A 27,713-nucleotide genomic window follows, 5' to 3' on the forward strand; every position below is an offset into this window, starting at 1 on the left:
AAAGAGAAGATATAAAAAATAAGTCACTAGCCCTATATATTACAGATTATAAGAGATTTATGAAAATAATACAATAGAGATTTGAAAGTAAGATGCAGTACATCATGACAGGCAGAGTAAATGGTTTAAAAGGAAAGTGATGTCAGGAATTATTAATATAGTGAGAGAAATTAGAGATTATATAAATAGAAAGAAGGAATATGTAAAACTTATGGTAGGTGATATTAATAAAGCATTTGACTTTATACAGCATGACATTTTATGAAAATAATGTATGTATATATATATATATATATATATATATATATATATATATATATATATAGATATATAAAATATTAATGATAAGATTAAACAAGTGTGTATAACAGCTTATGAGAGCAATAAAAAAATTATTTTAATTAATGGATGGCTAAGTAATGAAATAAATTCAGTAGTAGTACAAGGCAAAGGTGTCCAATGAGCAGTATTTTGTTTGCTTTGTTTAATAACACCGTATTTAGAGAGGTAAATTAGAAAATAAAGAATGCGAGTTATAAAATTTAAATGGAAATTGAAACCAAGATGATATTATCATAATGACTGAAAATAGAGAGTGGATGAGCGAAGTTATTTATTTAGCTGAAAGTTTATGAAAAAGAGGTATGATCCTTAAAAATAAAAAATAAACAACTGGGTGACAACGAAAATAGTAGGTATTCAATTTTCTATGAAGGAAATATCTATTTTAAGGATAAAATTAGATAAAGAAGAAAGACTGGGATCTAGTAATAAAGACAATAATAAAGAAATAAAGGATATTTGTATATTATTAAAAGCATATAGATTAATGTATAAGAAAAAATGCACCTCATTAATTCAGTGCTATTGGGAAATATATCATATTTGTCCAGTGTCATCTGGATTCTTATGGGATATGAAAAACTGCTATTATCAATAAATGTTTTATTTTGTTAAAAGTGAAAATGGATAAGGAAAATGGAGGATTAGGTATGATAAATCCAGTACTGTATGTTGCTTCATTAAACTTATATAAGATGTTGAAATGGTTAAGTGAAATGAATGAGGAATTTGTGACAATTATACTGAAGGAAAAGTATAAGGAAATTTGGAAAAATATAAGAAATAAAAAACAAAAGAATATTTAAATGAAGATATAGAGAACCATCAACAAAAGTTAAGAATGTTGAAAATAAAAATTGATGACATGGAGGAAGATAGAAAGATGAGGTAGAAAAATATTATGGAAAGACACTATTGTATAAATCCATGGGAATATGTTTCCGAAGCAAAGATTTAAGCATTTAAAGAAAGAAATAGATGGTGTATGCACAGTGTTGAATGTCAAGATTTTTATGGAGATTGGGAATAAACAAATACTTGTTAAAACATATATGCCTTAAAAAAGAAAAAATGAAAGAATATGTTTATATTGTGGGAAGAAGAAACAACAGAACATTTTTCAGTCTGAGATTGTCAAAAAATTATGAAATGAATTATGTAAGGAAAACAATTTGAAGATATTAAAAAAATATGAAGATATAAAGATGGAAATGGTTGAATATGGATATTATGGAGATATAAGTAAACATGTAAAGACAGATTTAGATAAGAAAGTTTTTTATGTCATTTGGTTAATATGGAATAAAAGAATTAATCAAATTATGTTTAATGTAAAATGGGTATCTTTACTTATTTTGAAGAAGATTGTGTTATGGTTATTGAAAAAGGAGTGGGGGTTAATATAAAATGGCAAGTTTTGATGTATAAAGTATGGACATAAATAAAAATAATTGTATAAAATGTAAATATATACAAATATGTAAATATATATATATATATATATATATATATATATATATATATATATATATATATATATATATATATATATATATATCTATATATATATAAATATATATATATATGTATGTGTGTGTATATATGTGTCCTCTTCATTTGATCAGCTTTTCCTAACACCGAAACTTTGATCACAGAAGTCACAAGGAGCGATGTTCTGAAATGTTGAACCCTGTGAATGGAGATCGAAGTACAATACGAAACGGGAACTTTACCATTCTCTTCACTGTAGTGCAATCTCGGAGTTGGTATATTCAAGTAGCACGGGCTGTGAGGGGTGCAGGGGGGCTTGTCCCCCCACAAAAACATGAAATTAGAAGGTTTAGTGTTTTATATATTTTTTCTGTAGGTTCAACATTACAGTAGTTTGATCCTTGGTCTTCAATGATCAGAGGTTCGATGTTCTAAAAAGTCGACCCAGTGAAGTGGACCCATATATATACACACATATATATATATATATATATATATATATATATATATGTATGTATATATATATATAGACACACACACATACACACACACACACACACACACACACACACACACACACACACACACACACACACACACACACACGCGCACACACACACACACACACACACACACACACACACAAACACACACACATGTGTGCAATAATAAATAATAATAAAGACATACTAATGGATGTAAGTGAGGCCTGCGACAGCAGGTATATATGCCTTATACTCTTGAAAGGTGGTTACACCGAGGCGTTGGAGAATAAAGAATTTGCTTTTGGATTTGAATTTGGTTCCTGTTTTTTCGATTCCTGACTTTTGAAGATTTTGCTGTTGCTGTTTTGGTATTGTTTTGGATCAGCGTTGTTTCTATCTGAAGGTGTGTGGAGTGGAGTTTGTGTAAATATATGCTTTTTTATCAGCACCTTGTGGAAAGACACCTGCTAAGGCAGCAATGGCTAAGCACATGTACAACTGGGATCCTGGTGCAAATATACAACCATATAATGCCACACACATACTCCTGGATATAGAAATGTGTCTTACAGCCTGTATATAAGCATATATATCTTGCAAATGTACATGATTTTGTAGTGTGTTAGTAGTTCAGTTTGTTAAATGCCTTGTATATGCTATATTTTGCCACACACAGTCCTGGGTTCTAATCCAGTGTTGTGTCACACTTCAATTACATTATTTTGAAGACAGCAAGTAATGACTGAGTCATGCAATCTTACTCCCCACAGGCTACTGCTACTTCATTAGCTGCTACCCAGTTTTACTGCTACCTAGTTTTGCAAGGCAAAGGCCTGTAGGTACAGACACAATGCACATCTCCATATAACCTAACTATATGTCACCTACTACTCTGTTAGTCGCACTGTTGCATAACAGACATACCTTAATAACATGCCCCAATTGCATTGTATAGAATACCCTTACCCTGGCTGTGCCATAATGACAGGCCTCACACAGCTGACACAGTTAGAAGTACACCTTGCTGTCCACCAAATTGTTCAAACTCCTTCCTATGTGTTGTAGGCTGTAGCTGCTTACACACGTGTATGTAAAGGTAGATGCTACAGACCTACCATACCTCCCAATCCCCTAGAACAAGGGATCCAGACATAGCCATACTTAGTGGAGGGTTGGGCAAAGGCCCAGAGATTGGGACATGTGTAACACTTTGCCCCTACAAAGATAGTACATTCATAGGTTCATAGGTTCATAGATTAGTACTAAGCTAACTGCCCTTGTGAGCCATTTTAAGACTAGCCAATTATCCATTGTGAGACTCAAACCCTGCACCTTGTGTTTGTAAGGCAAATACCTTAACCATTAGGCCACCATCCCAACCCAATGTGGTCATCTGGAAGTGCACTGGCAATCATTGTGGCTGAGGTCAGTAAGGGAAGAGACACATGTGTGCCACAATTCATATCCATCAGACTATGCAAGTTGAAAGAATAACAGCTATTGCAGTAGCATGCCTAGTCTGATGGATATGAATTGTGGCACACATGTGTCTCTTACCTTACTGACCTCAGCCACAATGATTGCCACTGCACTGCCAGATGACCACAATGTCATGAGACACTGACCACACATATGAGACAAAACTGTGGACATACTTCAGAAATCTCTAAAGTGTATGGTGTTTGTACCTACCCTCTATGATGATGCAGTCTCCACACCTCAATAATGTCCATCTCAAAAACTAAGAAAAGGGTCAAGGCCTACATGAAGGCCTTATATAGTGCACTGTGGTGCTATGTCATTGGCTAATGATAGTGCAATACAGCTATTATGGTTGCAATTAACAATTCTGAGCCATAGATTGGTGTAGAGGCAAATAACTGTTAATGAGCAGTACCTTAAACAACAAGCAGTTGGTTATGGGGAACAGAAACAGGTCTGTATGAGACTTAACACACACACAGAGTAAGCCTGTCTTAGATCTATGTTAATGACATGTCATTGATACTCTGCTGTCCTACACCTACAGGCATGCCTCTCAATTGTTCCTGATTTCAATCACATCTCAGCTCTGTCCCAATCAATCCCACCTACAACAGTCAGCTGTTGTAGGAAAGCTAGTTATTAGTGACAATAAGAGAGGGTGTACACCCCTGTAATGTCAAATGATGTAATGTAATTCACCTCCTCTCATTCTGTCCATGTTTCACATAATTAGTTCTAACATTGTAAAACTGTCCCTGAATGTCCCTGATGTACTCTGGCTAAGTCCCTGTTTCTGTTGATATTTGTCCCTGTTTGGCTGAGAGCTAAGTCATACCTGTCAAACTCCAACAGCATGAACTCAGGACAAAGCCATAATTAATTGAGGAACAAAGGCTCAAGCTTACTGACAGTGTTTATGTATTGCTCATACAAAGTAAGAATGGGAATAGACTAAACTGATAATACTGTAGCATAACTGTGTTCTGAAGGGTATGACGTGTGAAACTTAGATGTCTGTCTTAATTTTCTGACATCAACCATCAATGATTGGCCAACCATTTGTCAGACTATGGGGCAAAGATCTTGACAGTCTGCAAATATCTGTATAGTTGAGAGGTATAATGCCTGCAGGGAATATATACTACAGTAGGTTTGCATTGCTTTCTGTCATTGTGGCACACTGGTGTTGCTGGACAGTCCCCGTATTTTCATTGCAATAACACACTACTATTTGTCCGACAGCAGCTGCATGACATATTATTGGGAGTTTGCTTGTAGGGGACACAACACAGTACACTGCAGTGATGGGTGTAGGAACATACAGCAGAATCTGTCATGGCACACAGGGACATATCCCACTATTGCTACTATCTTGGTGATAACCACACACTTAGTGTGTTGCCAGACTGGGGGTATGACATGTGAGGGAGCAGTGGATAGTGCAGACCATTATGGGTGTGCTGGATCTGTACACAGTGGTTGTCCACATATCTGGTCCCGTAATGTGTTCTCCTCTTGTTGTCTTTCAGGAACCATGTACCACAGGAGGCATATACCCTTCTCAACTGCAGAGAATGACATCATATTGGATGGACTGAGAACCCACCATCAGATATTGCTCTCCAGGGGGAGGCACAATTGAACAGCGGGTGGCATTGTGGGCAGACTTTATGTGGGCTGCCACTCAGAATGTTCAACAGGACATGACCTATGAGTATGTCTGACACCAGGTCACAGATATGTTGAATGCGCATGACAAAGGACAGCTGCTGTTGTCAGGGATTGTGCCACCACTGGTGGAGAGCCTGTGATGGAACAACCACTCTCAGCCACAGAGGAATTCCTGGTGAACCTAGAAACAGCCAACAGCTCCCATTCATCCATCATGCCATACATCATGGAGGTGAGTGCCACAGTGCACACAGAGGAGGAATGTCCAGGTAAGCTTACTGTGTTCCCCCGTGTAATACTGTATTAGTCATTGTGGCAGGCTGTACATACCAGTGCATGGGTGTCAGGTCTATCTGCATTGGGGGGGTTGGGTTTTATGTTCAGTTGTGCACACATACTCAGAATGTCAGCAATATAGCCATTATCACAGTAGTTACTGTACATGTGGATATATGCACCTTGTAGTACTGCAACATTTGGTGCTGCTGACAATACCTGTCCCTTATCTTTTCATAGTTCCATCAATGTGACCCAAGTCTGTGGTCCTGTACCAGGTAAGTGTGATAGTGTTGTTCTAATGATCTTATATGTTCTAAGAAAGTTAAGGGTTGCAATTTTGCCCTATGTACAACTGTTGTGCTTAGCCAGAGTAGGATATTTTATGTTCCATTCTGGAACAGTTAACTACAGTGCATAGACTGGGTAATCACAGAAGTGTAATTGTACAAACATTAACATGTTTGCACTTATAGTTATGAATGACTATGCAGCCTGCTATACATGAGGCAAGCACTTTAAGATGCCTGTTCAAACACAAGAGGAAGATGGTACATACCCGAGGCAGTGATACTACTACTGGCATATTATTCTCAATATAGGTGTACTGGGTTTTATGTTTAGTTCTATCACATGCAGTGTCATATTGCATACCTTACATGTGTATTGTACTAGTAATGTTAACTGGATGTAGCTGTAATGCATGTTATAATGGACATGACTTTTCAGTGTATGCTGTTCTGAGTTTGTTTGTTGTGCATGGGAATAGAGATATGAAGATGTGGGACTTGTAATGCAGTTTTGGATCCTTATCTGTATGAGCCTGTGTGGATTACCATACATAACAGTGCAGGTAGTAATGTACTGCTGTTTTGTTGTGTCTCACAAGTGACTGGGAGATTTGTAGTCTGTCCCCCTTGCAACCTGATGTCAGTGTCTCATCAAACGCTGATAATGATGGTGGCCATAGTGAGTCAAAGGTGAAGTTGTTGGTGGCTGAATCTGTCTCAGTGGTTGATATCCCTCTTCTGCTCCCATTGTCACCACACAGAGTCAGTATGCCCACACATGCCCAGTCCCCAGATGCCACAGATATTGGACAGTTGGAGTGTGGTGACATTGAATAAGGCAGTGTAAAAACTATGACATCAGTGAGTGTAGACACTGGCCGTAGCTGGCTAGGTCCCACACAGGTGGATTGACAGGGGCGCTCAAAGTAGGACTGCTATCCATCCAGCACCTGTTGCAGGTGTCATATAATGGGTCACTCACTGCATGTTTCAGGCCATCATGGAGGCACAGGCACATTCAGAATGCAACACCAGACAGATGCTTAGTATCATGGACACAGCACAGTCTGACATCCGTGACTGCCTCCACTGCATTGGGAACACCCTGGATCAGTTCACTGATGTAGTGAATAGATGGTGGGCTGAGACAGTGTCTGTCTTTGACCCCACATTGTCTGTGCTGGAACATCTAGTTGGTATTGGGCATGAGACATGTGGACAAAGGTCAGCAACACCATCTCCTGGGAGTCCATGTGACAATGCACAGTTATGCTCTCGTAGAGGCAGTATCTCCAGTGCTACAGTGGGAAGTGTGCTGTCCACACCACAATGTGGTAGGTCATGGTCACATGGTCTTGGGTGGTCCCATGGGGGACACAGCCCCAGCATTTTGCAGAAACCATCAGGTACTAGCACCGCATCTGACCTTGGGCATGGTGGTGCCAGTGCTACTCCTGGCAGAGACAGTTCATGTGTTCATGGCCAAAGATGGTGAACTGTCCATTCTACCATGTACAGTCCACAGTTGTCCAACATATACATGTGTAGGGTTAGCACTGGGCTTGCTTGTGTACATGCACACCCAAATATCACTGTCACATGCAGGTTACCAACAGACACACACTGCACCTCTCCATGGCCCATCTAACCCAGACCCCTTCCTGACTCACACACATGCTGTCACCTGTTTGGCACAGCCTAGGCAACTGGCACCCCTACACCACATCCTGTGTATGTGATGATACCTGTGCCACATCCCTGCCATCTGTGCCATTGATGCAAGGAAATGCAAATATGTGTCTGATGCACAGGATGACTATATTACTTTACATGTACTTATGTAGTGCTATATTGTTTGCCATGGCACTTGTTGTGGGTCACTACAGGTATTGTCTCCTGGCATGTGTCATGACTACACATCATACTTTGTGTATCTTTGTTGCTAGATGTTAGACTGGTGATACTATTACAGACTGACAGGTGTATCATGGACCTGTGTATGTGTCTGTTTCAGGAGTCTAAGGGGTTAAACAATGGACACATGGTGGCAATACAGTGGCGCAGGATGGCATGGCAGGCAGCAGACATATGATGTCAGCAAGGTAAGGCAGTATAAGTGCATGGCTCCCTACATGCATATGTGTATAAGAGTGTATCAGGGACAATGGGGGCAGTCAGTGTAATCATGCATTCATACCTTGTGACAAGATCTGCTACCCTTGATACATGTCACCTGGGTTTTCTGAACATACAAATCTAGAAGATGGCAGACATCAGTTATGCTTATTTGGAGGAGGACAATTTAGAGGCCAGCAGCTAGTCACATGCCCATAAAATGCATAAGCATTGCATGGAAATAGCCTGTAAAGGCATGTCCGTAGTGCTGTAAGGGGATATACACATGCACGCATGCGGTTGAAGTAGATTCTACCCTCCTCACTGGGTGGTGCCTTGATGTGTACATGAGTGCAATCTATGGCACCCAGTACCTCAGGGTAGTGTGCAACATGGTACAAGTGTTGCATACTGCTGGCCCTTGCCTCAGGGTAAGGGGAAAATAAATGTGCTTACAGGCATGTGACAGCATGGCATCCAGGAACTGGTGGTGTACCCTGGATGCTGATGCCTGTGAGACCCCATCATGTCCCCAGTGGGTCTTTGGAATGTACCCATAGTTAGTATCCTACGAGCTACATATACCTTTGTTTTGACTGGGATGGGTTCCCCTCTGTTGGTTGTGGGTCTGATTTGAGGTTGGCAGAGCTCAGTGAGCTATTGCAGTATGTCTCTGTCCACCCTGTAGTGCTGTATGATCTCCAGCTCTTGTAACCCCCGGAAAGTTACCCTGGGCCTGAACACTCTTATCCATCCCAGTCTATGCCTATGGTCAGCAGCAGCAGCACTGACCTCAGCATCTAGCATATACATATTTAACAGACCTGCAGCTGTCCCTAGCATTTCTACAGTTAAAAGTCCCAAGTCTGTACTCCACTGGTGCAGAGCATGGGGGTGAAATCAGATTGTAGGGTTTCTGCAACCTTTATTGTGCTCTGCTGTAGAAGCAGCCTTTGTGATTGACTACCTATAATGCATTCCACCTACCACGTACATCATTATAGACTGTTAATGGCCCTAGTTTAAGTGGAACAGGGGTCATCAATAGTTAAGATATCATTGCCTTTTTCACCCAATTTTTTTAACAGCCTTCCTTGCTGGGCACTGCTGCACATTGTGCAAACACACTCTGCAAAGGTAAACAATGCTCAGCAGTCAGTTGACACACCCCCATGGACAGGCATTTTCAGCACAGTGGCACATTGCACAAACATGCTGAAACAAGCTCTCTGAAGGTAAACAAAGCTTAGCAGTCACTGTACACACACCCCGTCTCAGCACAGTGGCAAGCCATGCAAACAGGTGCTGCTGAGCTCCAATGAGCTTAAAAGTCCTCAGATACACCTCCCTTTGCTGTCAGCTACCTCTGTTGTGGACCCCGACATGGTTTCTCTGCCTACAAATATGGGATCTACGGACATGGATACCCATTTGTGCTATTCAGTAACCCCAGCTCATTTGGATAGAGATCCATGCACTCAACCTGGAAACTACACGGTTCCAGGTGCTACCTCACAGCAGTCTACCATTGTACATACTCCACACAGGGTCCTATAATGCATTACTGTCACATACTATTAATTTTCATTTTTACACTTTTTAAATTTTCTTTTTCATAACAGCATGTTTGCGCACTGTGGTGTGCTGCGCAAACATAACCTGATTATTAAAAAAACCTAATTGTAAATTATTTTCCATTAGATTTTGGACACACAGTGGATAGTTTTGCACACATCTGTGTCGGCTATGGTATCTCTGTCCTTTTAACTGCACCTTTACAGCCCCTGTTGTCTGTTTAAAATCCTGTACATGGAATTTTTCCCTGTACATTTCGGACACCAACACGGGCTCTGCAGAACTGCCTCTCTGCTTGCTGGATCACTCTACCACCCTCATTTGCATGTAATTCACCTGCTTATGTGGTGATTTGCATGCCACTGACACTTCCATGTTGGCGTGCTCATGCACACCAATCAGTTCTGTTTACAGGATCGTACACCTGGTTACTTTCAGGTAAGCAGTGTGTCACTCTGCCTACATGCAAAGTAAGTCCATGCACGCTCTATTAAATCCCACCCCCCATTGTTTATTAAGTGTAACTCACCTCCTTTTCTGAAAAAGGCACTAGATAGGAATTAAGAGGGAAAGAGCTAAAAGCTGGGTCAAAATAAGGGGTAGTTGAGAGGTCTAAATCTGTTTCTCAAATTATTTTGCAATTATGAACTACTACTGTACAAAAACATATATGGCAATGACAGTTCACAGAAATGTCTGTGTAGTCTCATAAAATGTTTAAAACTCCTCTACTGTAACAGTTAGTGGCAATCAGGCAAATTAAACAGTGTCTTTGGTGCGAGAACAGAAAAGGCTTTCTTATGAGCTCAGGAAGTTATCATTGTGAAAGAAATTACTACATGCCCCTTTTAAAGATTTCTGTACACTTAGAAGATTTAACAAGGGTTATAAAATTAGTGCACAGGGCAGTCTTGTTGATTTTGGTATACAATCCATACTCTAATGATCAGGGCATAATCTGCTAAATCAAGAATATTAGGAATTAAGGAATATCCCCACCCAAAGAAATCTGTTGATTGACAAAGGATAATGAACCCCTTAGATCTCAACCTTAAACTTGGCTGTCATTTTACTCAATATGTATATACTTTCTACTAGAAGAGGCAGTATACAAACATGGATTTTAAGACTGCCACTTGGTGCAATCTATATAAAATCTTATTTTATAAGAGTATCTAGTGTAGCCCTAGAGACAATTCAAGTCTGTCATACTGTATTATTCATGCATTTTAAGCCATTAATAACGTCCTTAAGCAATATGTAGAATGTCAGTTATTACAAACAGAACATTTTATTAGGCCATATATAGCTTCACAGTGGGGGGGGGGGTCCAATAACTTTGACTTTAATGAGCTTCTATGTCTCAGTCTTTGTTAATTTCCCCAATTGCTTTGAATTTCTAATAACATAAAATATACTCATCACTCATCAGACCAATGATTGAGTACAATGCCCCATTCAGAATGTATCTGACCCAACACTTGCAGCAGCTGGAGAGGCCACAAAAGTTCCTCACCAAAAGGATAAAGGGTCTCAAAAATCTGTCTTATGCTGCACGACTGAAAGAACTCCAGTTATATTCAGTTGCGTACCGCTTACTCAGAGGTGACCTATGCCTGACATACAAGGCCATGTCAAACCCAGATTTGATGAATATGCTTCATCTAAAAAAATCTAGATCCCTCAGAGCCACAAGGGCAGGTGACTTAAACCTCGACACGGTTATTAATAGGACATGCTGGAGGGATAGATTCATCACCCAAAGAATCCCTATGCTGTGGAACAAAATCCCGGTTTATGTGAGGCAGAGCACCTCGCTGGCCTTGTTCAAGAGGAATCTTGACCAATGGATGGGAGATCACAGATACACCCCAGGGGTTACCTCAGTGTCACTGCTCGACAGAGGCACAGCTAAATAATGGGCATAGTTTCTCCAAACTAAGGGGTGGCGTAAGCCACAAAACTATGACTAGGCTTATAAATGCCCTCGGGCAGATAGCCTAGTACGAACCTATGAACCTATGAACCTATAAATGGATCCTATTCCTTTGTCATGACACAATTAAAGGTCATGAAAAAATTGGAAAGTACTTGTATCTTTTTGTACTTATTGTTGTTTTGGTTTATTGCTTATTTTAACACATTTTAAAACTTCTTTAGATTTTCTTTGGCTAAAGTTGCTGGCTTTGTGTCTTAAACAGTTGCTTGGCTGTTAGATTGTCAGATTATACCTCCTTTTGGTTAATCAAAGTGTTTTTACTACAATTTATACAATAAATTAAAGTTTCTAAAAGAAATTACTCATATTGCAATTTTACTGTCACCTAGCTGTTTGTGTGATTAATTTTTCCTCCATTTTGTTCAAATTAGTGTTGTCCTCTGTCAGTATATTAAATGCCATACCCATTTGTCTAAACAAAGTGTTCCCCTGTGACTTTCCACTGCTTTCCCTCTTTTTATGTTTATTCTTACATTAAATTACAGTTTCACTTGGTTTTCTGGTTAGGGTGCAAAACTGTTGAGAGCAGTGGTGATTATTCAATGATAGGGGATAACGTGCTGTTGTTTCTGAATGGTGGACATTACTGGATGGAGTTCTAGCTGCTTTCTTGTTGCTTTTTTCACTTTACATCCTCAGCTCATTAGTGCTTCTAGCTATTTGGCTGTTGTCCTTTGCAGGACATCCGGAAACCTGAGCTAGAAGCACATGCACTGTGTTTTTTTCCCTAGCATTTCCTAGCTTAAACAACATATAAAACAGGAAAGTATTTGCTTAATTTTTTCACTTATTGACATTTTAATGGTTAATGTACTTCATTGCTTAATTTATCACATTTTACAACTCATTTTATAGTTTGTTTAGCAAAAGTTGATTTACTTCTGTCTTAAACATCCACCTTGCTATTGCAGTATCAAATTACACCTTCTTCTAGATAATCATTGTGTTGTCCTTGTGATTTTACATTTTTTATATTTTTTTGCATTAAATTACAGTTTCAGTACAAACTTGCTAATACTGTAAATTTTACTGTCACCTGCCCATTTGTGAGATTAATAGATACTCCATTTTGTTTCACTGAGTGTTCTCCATTGTTAATGTATTAGATAGCACCTCTATTTTGCTAAACAAAGTGTTTTCCATATGACCTTCCGCTCTTTTTCCCATTTTAAGTATAATCTTACATTAAATCAGAGTTTCAGTTGGTTTTCTGATTAGGGTATAAACATGCAGTAGTTAAGGGAATAATTTGCTGCTGTTTCTGAGAGACAGGCATTACTGTTTAGTGTTTTGTTTATTTTTGGATCTTTTGCTTTATCCCATCCCTCTTGCTTAACAGTGGGTGGCAATGCTCCAAACAGCACCACACAATGGTGTATTGGACAAATGCAGGCACTTTTAATTTCAAGTTATCTCTTAGGAACCTTACTCAACTCCACCTTTTAGTTAAAGCAGTATAAATCACAGAATTAAACTGTGGTACTTTATTGTATATCTAAGGCCAAAATCATAGCCAGATTAGGTTGATAGGTAAATACTAGGCTATCAATCTGCAGTCTATTACAAGTCTAGCCAATAATCAGAGGTCAGAATCAAACGCTGTATTTTCCAACCCTGAGGTAAAGACCTTAACCATTATGCCAACTTTTCCCCAAATTATTTGCGGCTTACCTGGTTTTGGTGCTTGAACCCATACTTTTATCTACATTTATTATTTTACACCAAACTAGTGTCTTAACTAAGAGCCAAAACACTATTCGTCTCTCATATGCACCCACCAAACCAACTGTATAACACGGCAAGGGTTTACTTTGAAGATGTAGAATGACGGTTCACCAACAACTGGAATGTTGAAAGTCATTTGATAGCATTCCGTATTACTAACCATCGAGACTGTGAGCATCCCTTGTACTAAGGCACTGTGCATTCGTACATACGTGTTTGAGCTTAATACTAGAGATTGCTGTACAGTGCGGATCAGGAAGTATACCCTTTTTGCCATTGTAGTGTGATCTCAGAGCTGGAATATATAATCTCCGAGGGTGGTGCAGGGGGCTTGCCCCACTGCAAAATAGTTATGTCACATGATGTGCAGTATCGGACTGCAGTCTACGGATGTCAACAAAGGTGGGATTCACAACAGATCTGTGTTTACGACATTCTGACCTTTTTGACATTCCAGTTCGAATATGTGAGTCGATCTTTGTGGTAGGAATTTATTTTGACATTCAACTATTTGACAGTAAACCCACGGCAAGACTAGAGTATTGACTACAAACTCTTAACTTAATTCTCAAACCTTAGTTAATCAACATCTACTATTATTCTTGAACTATTACTTTTATCAAGGATACAAAATACTAATATATTCCCTTATCTTTTCCTGAAACACACAGCAACCTTGGTCAGAGTGGAAGGTTTGCCAGATAGTCAAACCTCTATTGCCAGCCTCACTTAGTATACTCAGGTAATGTAAGAATTGCCAGATGTTGATAGATATTGTTTTTTTGCTTAACTCATTGTATTTTTGAGAGAGATTCAAATACCTAGCCAAACTCAAGGACACACTCTCAAAATCTAACTTATCCTGTGAACATCACTCACCTAAACCTCAATCTGCACTTATTTACACTAAACTTTCATACACTCCGGCACTAAAAAATCCTTGCCTAAGTCACAGTCCTCTAGTAGGCACAAGGCCTATCATAAACCAAGCACTGCAACAGTGATCAGTGACAACAAAGAAGAAAGCCACCAAGCAACAGCACATCCTAGACAATTGCAGCAAAGCAATCTTCAAACACAAATAGAAATGTACTAGTGATTGGTGACTCCATAGTTAGGCACAAAGATTCTACACTCACCAGACTGGACAAAAGCAGGGAGACATTGAGTTATTCTTTGGGGGGCCAAGACAGCCAATGTTACAAGTACGTCTAGGGCTCTTAAACCAGATAAATATAATTATAGGATGGTGATTGCCTTGGGGTGGGGGGGGGGCAAACAACCTGATGCAAAGATCCCTGAGAGCTATGGGGAGGGACTTGATTGAGCTCTCCATACATGTCATAAAGCAGAAAGGAGCCTAGTAAAGAGTGGAATCCTGCCATCACCAAAAATAAAGATGCAAACATTTAGAAAAAAAGGTGATTGGTTTTAATAAATGGCTAAATGCCTGGTGTCTTCCAAGAGTATGTGTCAGCATGGAATGACATTCGTGACAACTGTACTTTCTTTGCAAAGTACAGTATGAATCCCTCATTCCAAGACTTCTGCATACTGGTGAAAGCTTTTCTTGCTCCCATCTTTCCTTTTTTAGGGAATGTCCTGCTGATGGCCCTCCTCTTCTGTCTTTCAAAACAAATCACCCATTGGATCATATCAACAAGGGTCTATTTAATACATCAGGTTTAAACAACAAACTGCTGGACCTTGAGAATGCCTTGATTTTGGAGCACATTCATGTATGAGTTGTTATTGATCTGGTTTAAGTGTCCACAGAACACTCCTTCAGCACCTTGGCTTTGTGCTTACCTCTTCCATATCCATATTTGTTAGAGACCACATTGCCTCAAAACAGATACCTAGAGACCCTCAAGTGAAGCTTACATAGATTCAAATCATACTAAATAAGATAAACTATCAGATGATACCAAGCTACAGAACCTTCTACATGTCTCCAGAAAACCACGCAGCATGCCTAAGTGTTCATGATAAACTGCACATAAGCTAGAATGCTGTCATTTGGGTCTATATTATATTATCGAAGTTTCAAAACTTTGAATCTGATATGGTCGACACCATAAAATCAAAGTCTTGAAATATTGAAAATGTCATAAAACACAGCAACCTACAAAAACAAACAATTTAAATGCTCTAAGTAGGGGGTCAAACCCCCCTGCACCCCCACCCCCCCCCGCTACTTAAAGATACCAACTCCGAGATCGCACTGCAGTGCAGAAAAGGGAAATCTTCCCTTTCCGCTCTGTACCGAGATCTCTGTTAAAACATTTGAAGTTTCAAGAATTCAGTCATATGGTGTCCACCATATCAGATTCAAAGTTTTTAAACTTCGATCTTCTAATATAGACCCTATTATTCCATGTGATTTTAAGTACCCATTAATTAAATGAGGTACCAAATCCACCAGTGTGGAATAGAGACAAAAATTCTTAGATTTTATTAACAAGACCTGCCTAGAATAGATTGTTATTGACATACTAGAAAACAGAGTATACTTCACCTGCTCATACCAAATTTATCATCTCTACACACCATCCCCAAGGTACCACCCTCACTGGTTAAATCAGACTATGAACTAGTAATCATCTGTCATCAAAAACTGACAGAAACAAATATCACAGAATTCAAGGACTTTAAATGTACAACCGTCCTGCAATTCTGTAATGAAGTCTCTAAATTCAAGTGTAAGGCTATTACCAATAATGATGATGCAAGGGATTTTGTAGAAAATCCCTACCTAGACAAATGTATTAAATTGGCAGCCCCGTTTATATCCGAGTAAATGGGGAGATTTAAAATCAGTGTGGGAATACTCAAACATTAATAAACTGTGTAATAAAGGAAGAAATTCCTAAAACTATACAGCAGAACAAATGACCCTTAAATTAATGAAAACATCAAACACATAGATAAGAAGCTAAAAAAGGACATAAGAAAGGCTAAAGGATCCCACAAATTCAGACTAGCCACAGAAGTTGACGACAACTACAACTCATTCTTTGGTTATGTCAAAAAATGAGAAATAGCACCCAACAATGTTCTGAATGTGTTCATAATGGGAGTAACAACTCAGATTCAGTAGATACTGCTAACATAAGATATGCTTGAGCTGAAATCAACTCATGGTGACTCTATGGGTAGGCCCCATAGGGTTCTTGTGGTATATTACAGAGGTAAATTGCCAAGGGTTTCTTTCATGTAGATACTGCTGCTGCCCAGTTGTGCCCCAACCAGGTTTCAAATCCAGGTCTACCAGCTGGTAATCCTTTGCCTTAACATTTGTGCTGCCAGGCCAGGGTACTGCTAAAATACTGGCATATAAATTCAGTGTCAATTTCACCACAAAGTAATCTAATGTAACCCCACTTCTCCATGATAGAATCAAGCCACCAATCATCATGAAAGAGCATGCATTATGGATAGTCCACAAAACAAATGATACCTCATTCATGGGATCTAACAACATACCCAGCTGCCTAATTAATAACACTAAACATGCATTGGCAGATCCAGTCTTTAAATTCTTCAGCTTAAGCGTAGTAACTTGCTTTATTCCATATTAGTGGCACACAGCTGTTGGGATGCCACTCCACAAGGGTACTACCACCTCATACCCCAAGAATTGCAGACTTGTCAGCCAAAAGAGTCTTATATATAGCATCATGGAAAATATTATAATTTACCTAACTAAACATCAAACATCTTAGCAGATTCAACCCAAACAGTTTGGCTTTGTCAAGGATAGAACCTGTCTACTGAATCATGTGAACTTCTTTGAGAGGATCATTTAAGCTGTAGACTGTGGATAAGTTATCTACACAATGTTCAATGACTTTGCCAAGGCTTTTGATACCATATACACAGTAAGAGTTGAGAAAAAGAGTTGGAAGAGTCCTCTGAGAGCATGAAGGTATCCAGTGGAGTTCTGTAAGGATCTCTGTTGTGCGTTTTGCTGTTTGATATCTATATTTCCAATCTACATCGGTGGACTGCTTCCTTACATTTAAATATCATGTTGCAACAGTGGTTAAGAAATCCTCTTACTTTAGGCAGCCAATTGTAAAACGTATTTTGTCCATGTCACAGGATGTCCTCACTTCCTTGTACTCTGCATTGATTAGATGCATCATTGAGTACAACTCCTCCTTTTGGTTGTACCTTGCTAAGCATATCAAGCAATTGTAAAAACACCAGAGGTCTGTAATGAATAAGATCAGGGTCTTAAAAGACCTAAACTACCAAATTTATGATTGCTTGACAGCAATAATATACCCCAGAGTGTGTCTTGTTAATACAATTTATATCATCATACTATCAGACATTATGTGTGCGAGATCGCCGGCTGTGTTTTATGTCACAAAAGGTACCTCGTGATAACACAGTAGCAGATTTTGGATATAATTCAATGAATTATCTGCCAAAAAATAATTCTGATTTAAAATAGCCCTGAAGATTCAATACTAGTATCAGTAGACAGTGAAGATTTGTATTCCGTGACACTATATACAGTAAATATGGAGTGGTTAATGAATGTTGTTAACATGTTCAGGAAGTTGCAATACTACATAACATGTGCAGGATTTTAACATTAATGCATTCATTTCATCATGAGGATATCATTCTATTGCTAGGATGAAGGGCTAAGATTGTAGTGTACTAAGAAGTGATAAAAATGTATGCATAACCATGCATGCTTATTCTGGCAGGGTATCTCTGTTTGAGATTCTAATGATTAATAATGACTTCTTTTATCCAAGCTAGCTGCATTTTAATAATTATATTTTCATTTCGCTGGCCTTTGCAATAAATCATAATACTCATTTAATTATTTATTCAGTAGCCATACTCATTTGCAGAGAAAATGTCATTTCAGTTATGATACAGGCAAGACACAATACACTATTTTTATGTCATTACCAGACTTTCATGATGTAAACCTTGCCATATGCAATTCAAAATAACACTTCTCAGTGAACATATCACATGAAATGCTGTATTATTTTCTGTCTTGCTATCATCTCTTAGTTTGCAAGAAAGATTTCCTTCTCTTGTGACTCAGTGTTTGGCTAAATTCATACAGAGTTCAACATTTTGTAAGTAGGCAGTTATTAACTAGAAAAAAAAAATCTCAATGAAAACATTGAATTTTAGTTTGCTGGTACCATGTATATTTTAATGACTGCAACAACTGGCGTGAGAGGGAAATGTAACAAATCAGAAGTAAAAGAAAATCAGGATCAATAGAAATGCACTCTGCTGGTTAAGTAGTAATCATTTCAGAGGAAGCCCAGTATTCATTTTACATGAGTACTACAAGATGGCTCCAAGACTGAACAAATTTATAAAATTCTCTCTCCTTACTGACTTCTGCTTCAAACAAATTGTGTTAAAGAGAACGTACATTTAGAGACTTGGAATACAAAATGTAAGCCATGTTTTAATTTTACAGAAGTGAGATGTTTTCTCATACAGTGATACAAATTATACAGAGAGGCACCTGCGCAATGTTTATCAAACTTTAATGTGAACTTTAATGTGTTATATAGAAATACACATTTTAAAAAAAGATACAAGACCACATGGTTCATTGAATCTGCTTATTTTCATATGTTACAAATAAATAAATATTCTACTTACCCAACAGATTCATTTTTTTCTGCATAGTGTACATAATACTCAATTTTGTGGATGTTTTTGAAAAGGTCACCAAAGCAATGGATAATGGCCAAATGGTACACCTTGCATACCTCAACCTGGCCAAAGCTTTTGGCACAATTCCCCACTCAGACATAATAGCAAAGCTAAATAAACTGAGAATAAATTCCTATGTCACCTGCTGAATTGTCAACTGGAAAGCACATAATCAAAATAGGGGAAGTTACCTCTACAATGGAGCCTCCTAGGGTTCTGTGCTGGGACCTCTTCCCATTTGACATCTATTTTTTTTTTTAAGCAAAAGCCAATACCAAAAGGTTCTGGCTGACTAAATTTGCAGATGACTGAAAGGTAGGAGTTGTCATTAAATCCCCAAATGACTTGGCATCGTGCAGGAAGGTTTCTACCAAATAAATGAATGGTGCCAAATGTATGGACTGAAACTAAATACCACTTAATACATACTTTATCCTTTGGAAAGTCATCTACCACAGGGAACTATCACATTCACAATTCACCCCTAAGAGTTGACCGAGTTGTTTGGGATTTGGAAACGTATGTGAACAGTGACCTAATGTTTGACCATCATGTGTACTTTTGTAAGAAAGGTCTTTGATATTCCCTGGCTTATAAACAAAGAAATTGTGTCTGGATCTAGGGATGTCATTGTCACCATTTACTCAGCCCACACAGGCCAATCAGTAGTTCATCCCTGTCCATATTCAAGCACAACTTACATCTATGGATGGGAAAAAAGAAAATTTACCTCAGGATTGCCCCATGTAATGCTAATGGACAGAGGCAGCTTCTAAATGCTTTATCCCATGATTGGGGGCTGGTCACCATAAATTATCTATGGTATGAGCCCAGTTATTCTCATAAGAGATGATATATAATTATCGGACATTGGATGGGTAAGGCAAATCTATAACCAAATAGGATAGGTTAGTTCAAGCACAAAAGGAGAAACTGGCTAGGTTTAAAATATATCACAAGGGCAGCTAGTATATTACTTGCCTATATGTCTATAATAAATGTATTCTTTAATTATGACACTGATCTTGAGGCTTCCATCTCTAATCCGGGGGGGGGGGGGGTTGTCAACAGTATGTGGGTATATGTGGTGATGGAGTATGTAGCTGCTAAAATTTTCCACTCTTAACATCTAGACACAAATTTAAAAGGCAAAAATCTTGAGCATTATTGAACGTGTGTTATGCAGTCTTTTTATCTCCTTTTGTTCAGATAATATCTGAATAAAATGGCAGTGAAGTCTTATACAGAAGTATGATAGATAACGAAGTTAGATGTCAAAAAAGTGATATTACTTAGTTCACTTTGAAAAATTACTTCTCATTTAATCAAAAATTATTATTCAAAACCAAAGGATCTAAACTATTAAGAGACTGCTAGTCAAAGCAGTGATACTCCCAGGACTCCAAAACACAAAAATATTATTTTACAGTGTTGCAAGGCAACATACTCCCTGACATGGGTGCAAGCTTTCACATTCCCAAACTAATTATACTCACCTTCTTGCTCTTTTCTGAGTCTGGCTGCAATGATGGAATGCCAGCAGCAACAATGAACCATCTGGTGAGAAAACGAACTGTCATAATTATCAGTAACTGGAGACAGAATGTTGTGATCTCATTGCTAAATATGGGGACTGATATAAAGTAAAGCTTCTTTTATCAATATTAGATAAAATCCTGGTGAAGGGGAAAATTAAATAATTAGGCTTTTTTAATGTTACTATTAGAAAACTTAAGCCTACTATTTTAATTCTAAGAACACATGGGAAAGAAAAAGAAAAAAGATACACGGAGATATGTTTTTCCTAACTCACAAAGTAGTTTGAACTTGTGAGCTGAGACTTCCTTTTTGGGGTTTGAATGAAAGAAATCTAGGGATAAGGAATAAATAATTTAAATGGTAGCAAAACACAGAGGCATAATTAAATGGAAAGGTGTTAATTGTTGTTTGATTAGAAATGGAGTAGAAGAAAAATTCCCCATACTGCCAGCATTTTTTTTCGGGCATTTATAGAAATTATGTTTATCTGGAAAAGGAAAGAGTGAAGAGATGAAGACAGCACAAGGACTGATCTTGTATCAGTCTTTTCTCTAAATAACTTTGTTTTTTTATGTTGGAGGATTTGAGAATATGCCAAAGGGTAAATACTAAACAATTCCATAAATATGGAAGACTGTGCCACCTCTCTTATGTATACTAACAATTAAACCAACCCTAACCTGCCTGTAAATCCAACCCTACACATTACCTTAAAAAAAAAACCTTTTCTAACAGCATCACTACATACACATAAACATCCCACATAAACCAATACACATGTACAATACAAGCTCTATCCATTTTTATAGCCGATATTCTAAACTTAACCCATGAACCCTCACATACATACTGTCACCCCCATTGACAAAATATTCAATATATCAGAAAGATTTGTCATTACAGTGCACTGCCACTTATCACAACACATTTGACACATGCATTTCTTCAGTAAAAGGTGCATTCAGTTCTGCCTCATTGGCTTTGCCCTAAACTCAGCAATGAGTGATTTGAACAACTTCTGATAACAGAAATAATATGTCAGTAAACAGTTTATTTTACAGACTGTATTATAAACATATATAACCATATAATATATATCATACACTGTATATGTGTTTGTATATTTACATATATATATATATATATATATATATATACACACACACACACACACACACACACACATATATATATATATATATATATATATATATATATTTATATATACACACAGCACACACACACATACCATATATATATATATATATATATATATATATATATATATATATATATATATATATATATATTTTTTTTTTTTTTTAAAGGAGAGATTTCAGTGCCAGGATATCATCATCCTATACATTATTCAGAACATCATCAGATAATTAAAATGTATTCAATATTCATCTTCTGTACTCTTCCATGACATCTTAAACCAATTGGATTGCTTATCCAATAAAAATCAATGCATAATTAGGTAAAATGTATCACAGTTTTTGCTTATCCTCTCTGTCTTTAAAAATGGTATCATATAATTTACCTCACTGAGACCTGGATAAGCATTAGCAGTCATTTTCATTTGCCAAAACCTATTTCATATCTAACTTGAAATCCACACCCCTTCCCTTTGTATTTTAATTCACTTTCTTCAACAAATACAATAAATACTTTTTCTGTGATGTACATTTTATAGAATACCTGTAAAGAGTAGTAGAGTAACAATGATCCTGTACTGTTCATAAAAGTTTCCTTCCAATTTTTCCTACATGAAAATAGCAGGAAGCCATCAAATTAAACTACATACACTGCAGTCTTTGTTAGGTAAGTGCAGCTGTTCATACTGTCATAAGTGCAACCTGTGAATGAATCTACAAATTATTGAATGCTTGCCACATATCTATAAAACATATCACACATATAAGTATATTTTGCTTTTATAGTAGTGGAAATAAACTAGTATCATGTATCTCTGTCTTTCTAATACATTCCTCATTGTCAAAGAATGCCCTATTTCACAAAAAAATAATAAAAAGTAAAGACAGAATCCTGATTGCACATTTACAAAAATTGTTCATTTGAAAAGAAACCATTTTCTAAATTGTATCAGAATCTACACAGAATTTAATACTTGTACTGTCGATTCTGTATTTTGATATTGTATCTTTCAAGTTATTAGAACTTTCATTGGATCGACTTCTAAGTACCATAATTCCACAGTAGTGAAGACCAGAATATCGAGACTAGATTTACGAAACTGAAAATCCCGAAACACGTAAGTATTCCCAGGGCAAGTAAATACTCGCCCAACATAAGATCAAGACACACCACACTATCTAAAACCCACCTATGTGGGGGGGCTATACCCCCCCCACACACCCCTAACTATATATACCAACTCCGGAGTTGCACTACAGTGGAGAAAGGGAATAATTTCCCACGTTGGACATTGTGAAATAATGATATTTAGTAGTAGACCCGTTTCATCACATAACATAAGTTTATATTTAATCATAAGTTCCTAGTTTGACAGGCCAGTTGCTCATTAATCTCTTTTACTGAAAGCTCATTTGTTTAAGCATCTTTCACAACTCTTTCAATTTATTCTACATCATGTCTGCATTCATTATTAATATAGATACTGGAAAGTTTTCTGTTTTTACTGTACCTTATTTCATAGTCTTGGGATGTTCACTCATCCAGTGTACCAAAGTGTTACCAAAACACTTCTTCCTGTTCTATATTTAGTAATTGGCTTTAATCAGTTTGTTTGTTGCTATGACGAGCTCAGGGGAGTAGTGGGCTATACAGGCATTAATTTCTGTGATTTTGTTAGAGACTTCTTAGCTTACTGTATAGTATTTTAAGTCTTATGTGGTTGGAAAGGTAGCCTGCTGCTGTTTCAGAATTTGTGGGAGCTGATTTGGTGGCATCTGGGATTAAATTGAGTTAGTGTGGGATTTAGATGTATATCCCCTCCCAGTATTATTGTCCAGTTAGCACTGTAGTTATTGAAGAGGCACTTAAATTTGGGCTTCAGTTTATACTTGATTTGGGACATTTATGGAGCATGTTCCACTTGCTTGTGTTATTAGAGAAATAGGTTATGGTATTCTGCTTTAAGTATTGTGTGGTTGGTGTGGGTAAGAAACAGTGGGAGAAGGAGTTATGATAGCTTATAGTGAGAAATAATACTGATAGGAGTGCGTTTATTTTTTTCTTAATTAACAGAGGTAAAGGTTCAATCTTTAAACCTTTTGCAGAATAATAAATCTAAAAGGAGAGTCATTAGCCTTAATGTATGGGCCGGATTCATGAAGGCTTGCACGGAGTCTAAGAGTAGAGTAAGATTCCATGCAGCCAACATGTCCGACGAGCGATCCAAGAACAACATTGCAAACAGCCCCTTAAACTGCTCCTACATGGACAGGGCTTGGATATGCAAATTACCTCACTTGCAGCCGAAAGGCATGCAAATGAGGTAAATTTTTGATCCAGGAAGCACAGACCTGTCTGAGTAGGAGCCGTGTTATTTGCAGAAATGTACTCAGTTGACAACTGAGTACCGTTCTGCAAATAGCACAATGGAGCTGTGACAGCTCCAAATAAAGGTTGCATATGGTTGAGGAAGCATGCCAATGGCCAAATATACGGCCATTGGCAAATTTCCCCAATGCAAAAAATAAAAATAATTTTTTTTTTCCTCGATCGGCGAGGTTTAACCTTAACGCAGCGCCACGCAAATGGGGTGCGCTATCATAAAATAAGAAAATAAAAGCCACAAATAGGCATTTTATAAGATATCATAATATACAATGCAAGTGAATGGCAGGCTGAAGACAACATGGCTACCGAGTAGGGGTTGCTAAGGGGGGAACTCAGTCCAAGAGATGTAACCAAGCATTACTAGGCAATCCTATGCAAATGAGGGTAAGGATAGTGAATCCCAAGTCTACATAGCAAATGAGCACAGTCAGTGGAGTGCAAGACTAGGATAAGGGGAGTAACAGAGCAGGATATAGGTGACATCATGAGGGGCGGTATGTATGACAGTAGCTAATCTCATTGGAGCAGAGTGGCATGTGTTAGCTGTCAGTTGCTCATCACTGGAAGAGGTGTGTCAGTAGATATCTTAGCTAAAGTCAAGAAATAGAAGGTGCACACTATGGGTATCACCAAAGTTTCTTGTAAAAATGCTTGCAACGTGTATGCACGCTTGTGCGTGCCTATAAACCCGAGTAAGACAGTGTGCGCATGTGTAAGCAGAAGTTAGCATGTGTAATGTTGTCTAAATCTGTGTTAGCACATTTGCGTCTGTATGCGCGCATTTAAGCATGTGTAGGGCAGTTTAAAGTCTTGTAAGCGCCTTTGCGCTCGTGTGCGTGCATTTAGGCAGGAATTAGCTAGTGTAACTCTGTCTAAGCCTGTGTGCGCGCGTGTTAGCGCGTGTGTGCACGTCTGCGCTAGTGTACGTGGCGCTGCCCCCTGAGGAAATGGAAAGGGAAAAGGAAGCACAACAAACAGTAGGAAGTTAACCAGGGAGAGTCAGCAGAACTAGCAGGTGGAAATAATCAGAATCAGGCAATTACACAGGCAGTAAACCAGCCCAGCCCAGCCCAGCACTTAAAACTCTGCAAACAACTTTTCACCATGTATTCCTCAGAGACACTGCAGCACTGCAGTCAGCTAAGAGAAGTGAATACTGAAAAAGCTGTACTGAGACAAAAAATGTTAGGGGCTGCCATTGCTGTCATAAGGCAACATATGCAATATGCTGAGGGTGGTGACAATGGTAATGCTGCTGATCAACACCCAGTGTGGAGACGGAGAAGAGTGTACAAGCCCAGGGTAACCTACCAGGGGGCAACATGAGATGGAGATAGTGGAGCGCTATAGAGTGGACAGAGACCTCCTGCAGCAAATTGTTGAGCTGTGCAGGCCACGCCTCACACACAGAACCAACAGAGGGGAACCCATTCCAGTGGAAACCAAGGTATGTGTTGGCCTACGAATACTAGCAACAGGTACATTCCAGAGACCAACTGGTGATATGATGGGGATATCACAGGCATCAGCATCCAGGGTACTGCACCAGTTCCTGGATGCCATGTCAGCACATGTTGGTGATCATGTATATTTCCCCAATTCCCATGAGGTATTGGCCAGCAATATGTGTCTCTTCCAGCAAATAGCAGAATACCCTGAGGTAGTGGGTGCAATAGACTGCACGCACATACGCATCAAAGCACCAGCTGGTGAGCGGGTTAAGGCCTACATTAACCGCAAGGGCTTCCCCTCCATCTACTGCCAGGTCATGTGTGATGCCCAGGGCATAATACTGAATGTGTGTGCTGGCTGCCCTGGAAGCTACCATGATTCCCATATCTGGCATCTGACACAGCTGTACCAGACATTTGCCAATGGGGACATCCCACATGGTCACCTAGTGGGGGATGCTGGCTATGCACTGGAGCCATGGCTGATGACACCCATCAGAAACGCACACACACCTGAACAGGAATGCCATAATGAGGCACATGCACAAACACAAAATGTAATCGAGCATGTGTTTGGGCTGCTCAAGTCACGGTTCTGGTGCCTGGACACATCTGGTGGAGCCTTGCAGTATTCACCAACTACATGTACCCAAATTGTCATGGTATGTGCTATGCTACATAATATGATCCTGCGAAAACAGCTGCAGCAGGACCAGCATAGGCCTGGCCCAAACAGCCCCCCACCATTGCCAAGGTCATCACAGACAGAGCGTGACTCGGAGGAGGAACAACCTGAGCCTGCCCCACTAGGCAGAAGGAGGCATGCCCAGTATGCTTTGGCCTTGGCAAAGAGGCAACTCATAGCACATACACTGGCTCAGTAGGAACCCTGGAAATGATACCTCTCTCTGACCTGCACTTATAGTAAAAGGGATGCCTAAGTTGACACTACCTGCTTCAAACATGTACAGGGAGTGTAGTATGTACATCCGACATAGGCAGCCCTGCAGCACCAGCTGAGGCATGATTGCCATGTGTCAAGCAATTTAAGGTAGTGCTAAACAGCATTTACCACCATGTAGTACATGCAAACAGAATCGCACACACCAACTAGGACAACTGTGGTCAATATCGAGTAATATTGGGCAATGTCCAGCAAAGTTGGTGAATATACAGCAATGTCGGACAAGCCTGGTCTAAGTAGGGCATAGCAGAACAAAAGCCAACATGCTTATATTTGCTTAACTGGCCCTTAAGCAGTCTGGTCTGCTCAGTATGGAAATATAAAGCAGTGATGGGCCTCGAACCCATTATACTGTGCACCATAGTTAAAGTACTGAACCACTAAACCATGACAGCATTGCACTGTTCAGCCAGTATGAAGGAATGTTGATAAGTCTATTCAAAGTATCTCATGGAAACCCTGCAGGCACAGCATAATCCCTGTTGAGTTATGACACAAAGGTGAGCCCTGCAGTAAGAGCAGAACTTGACTTCCAACACACACAGTATAAATGTTAATATTGGTCATGTTCACACACATCCACAAATGTAGTGGACTTCTGATCGCAACATACTGAAAGGTCACACTGGGCATGCTCACACACTTGAATAAATGAGACATATGTCAGCCAACAAAACATGGAAAGCCTGAACTGGGCATGCTCACACACTTAGGCCATGTCTGACTACAGCAGTGGGCCACACATATCTGGCAGTTGCATGTGTTAACCCAGGAACCTCTCACTATCCAGCAATCTGCCCTGTGCACACAGTTACATAACAACAGACACTTATATAATATAGTGGAACCCTGTCATGATCAAACATGTTCCGCAGATACCTAAGTTGTTCATAGAAACTGTGAAAGCAAAGACGATAAAGACCTGCAAACAGTATCAGTAATAAATATTGTGCATCCCGAGCAGAAGCATAGGTTCAGAGGTCAATACTAGGCTATCTGCCCTAGGGTATGTACAAGCCTAGCCAGGGTGTGTTTGGCTTTTGCAGCCCT

This window comes from Protopterus annectens, chromosome 1.part1 (genome assembly GCF_019279795.1).
Source record: "Protopterus annectens isolate FY-2018-M chromosome 1.part1, PAN1.0, whole genome shotgun sequence".
Classification (NCBI taxonomy): domain Eukaryota; kingdom Metazoa; phylum Chordata; order Ceratodontiformes; family Protopteridae; genus Protopterus; species Protopterus annectens.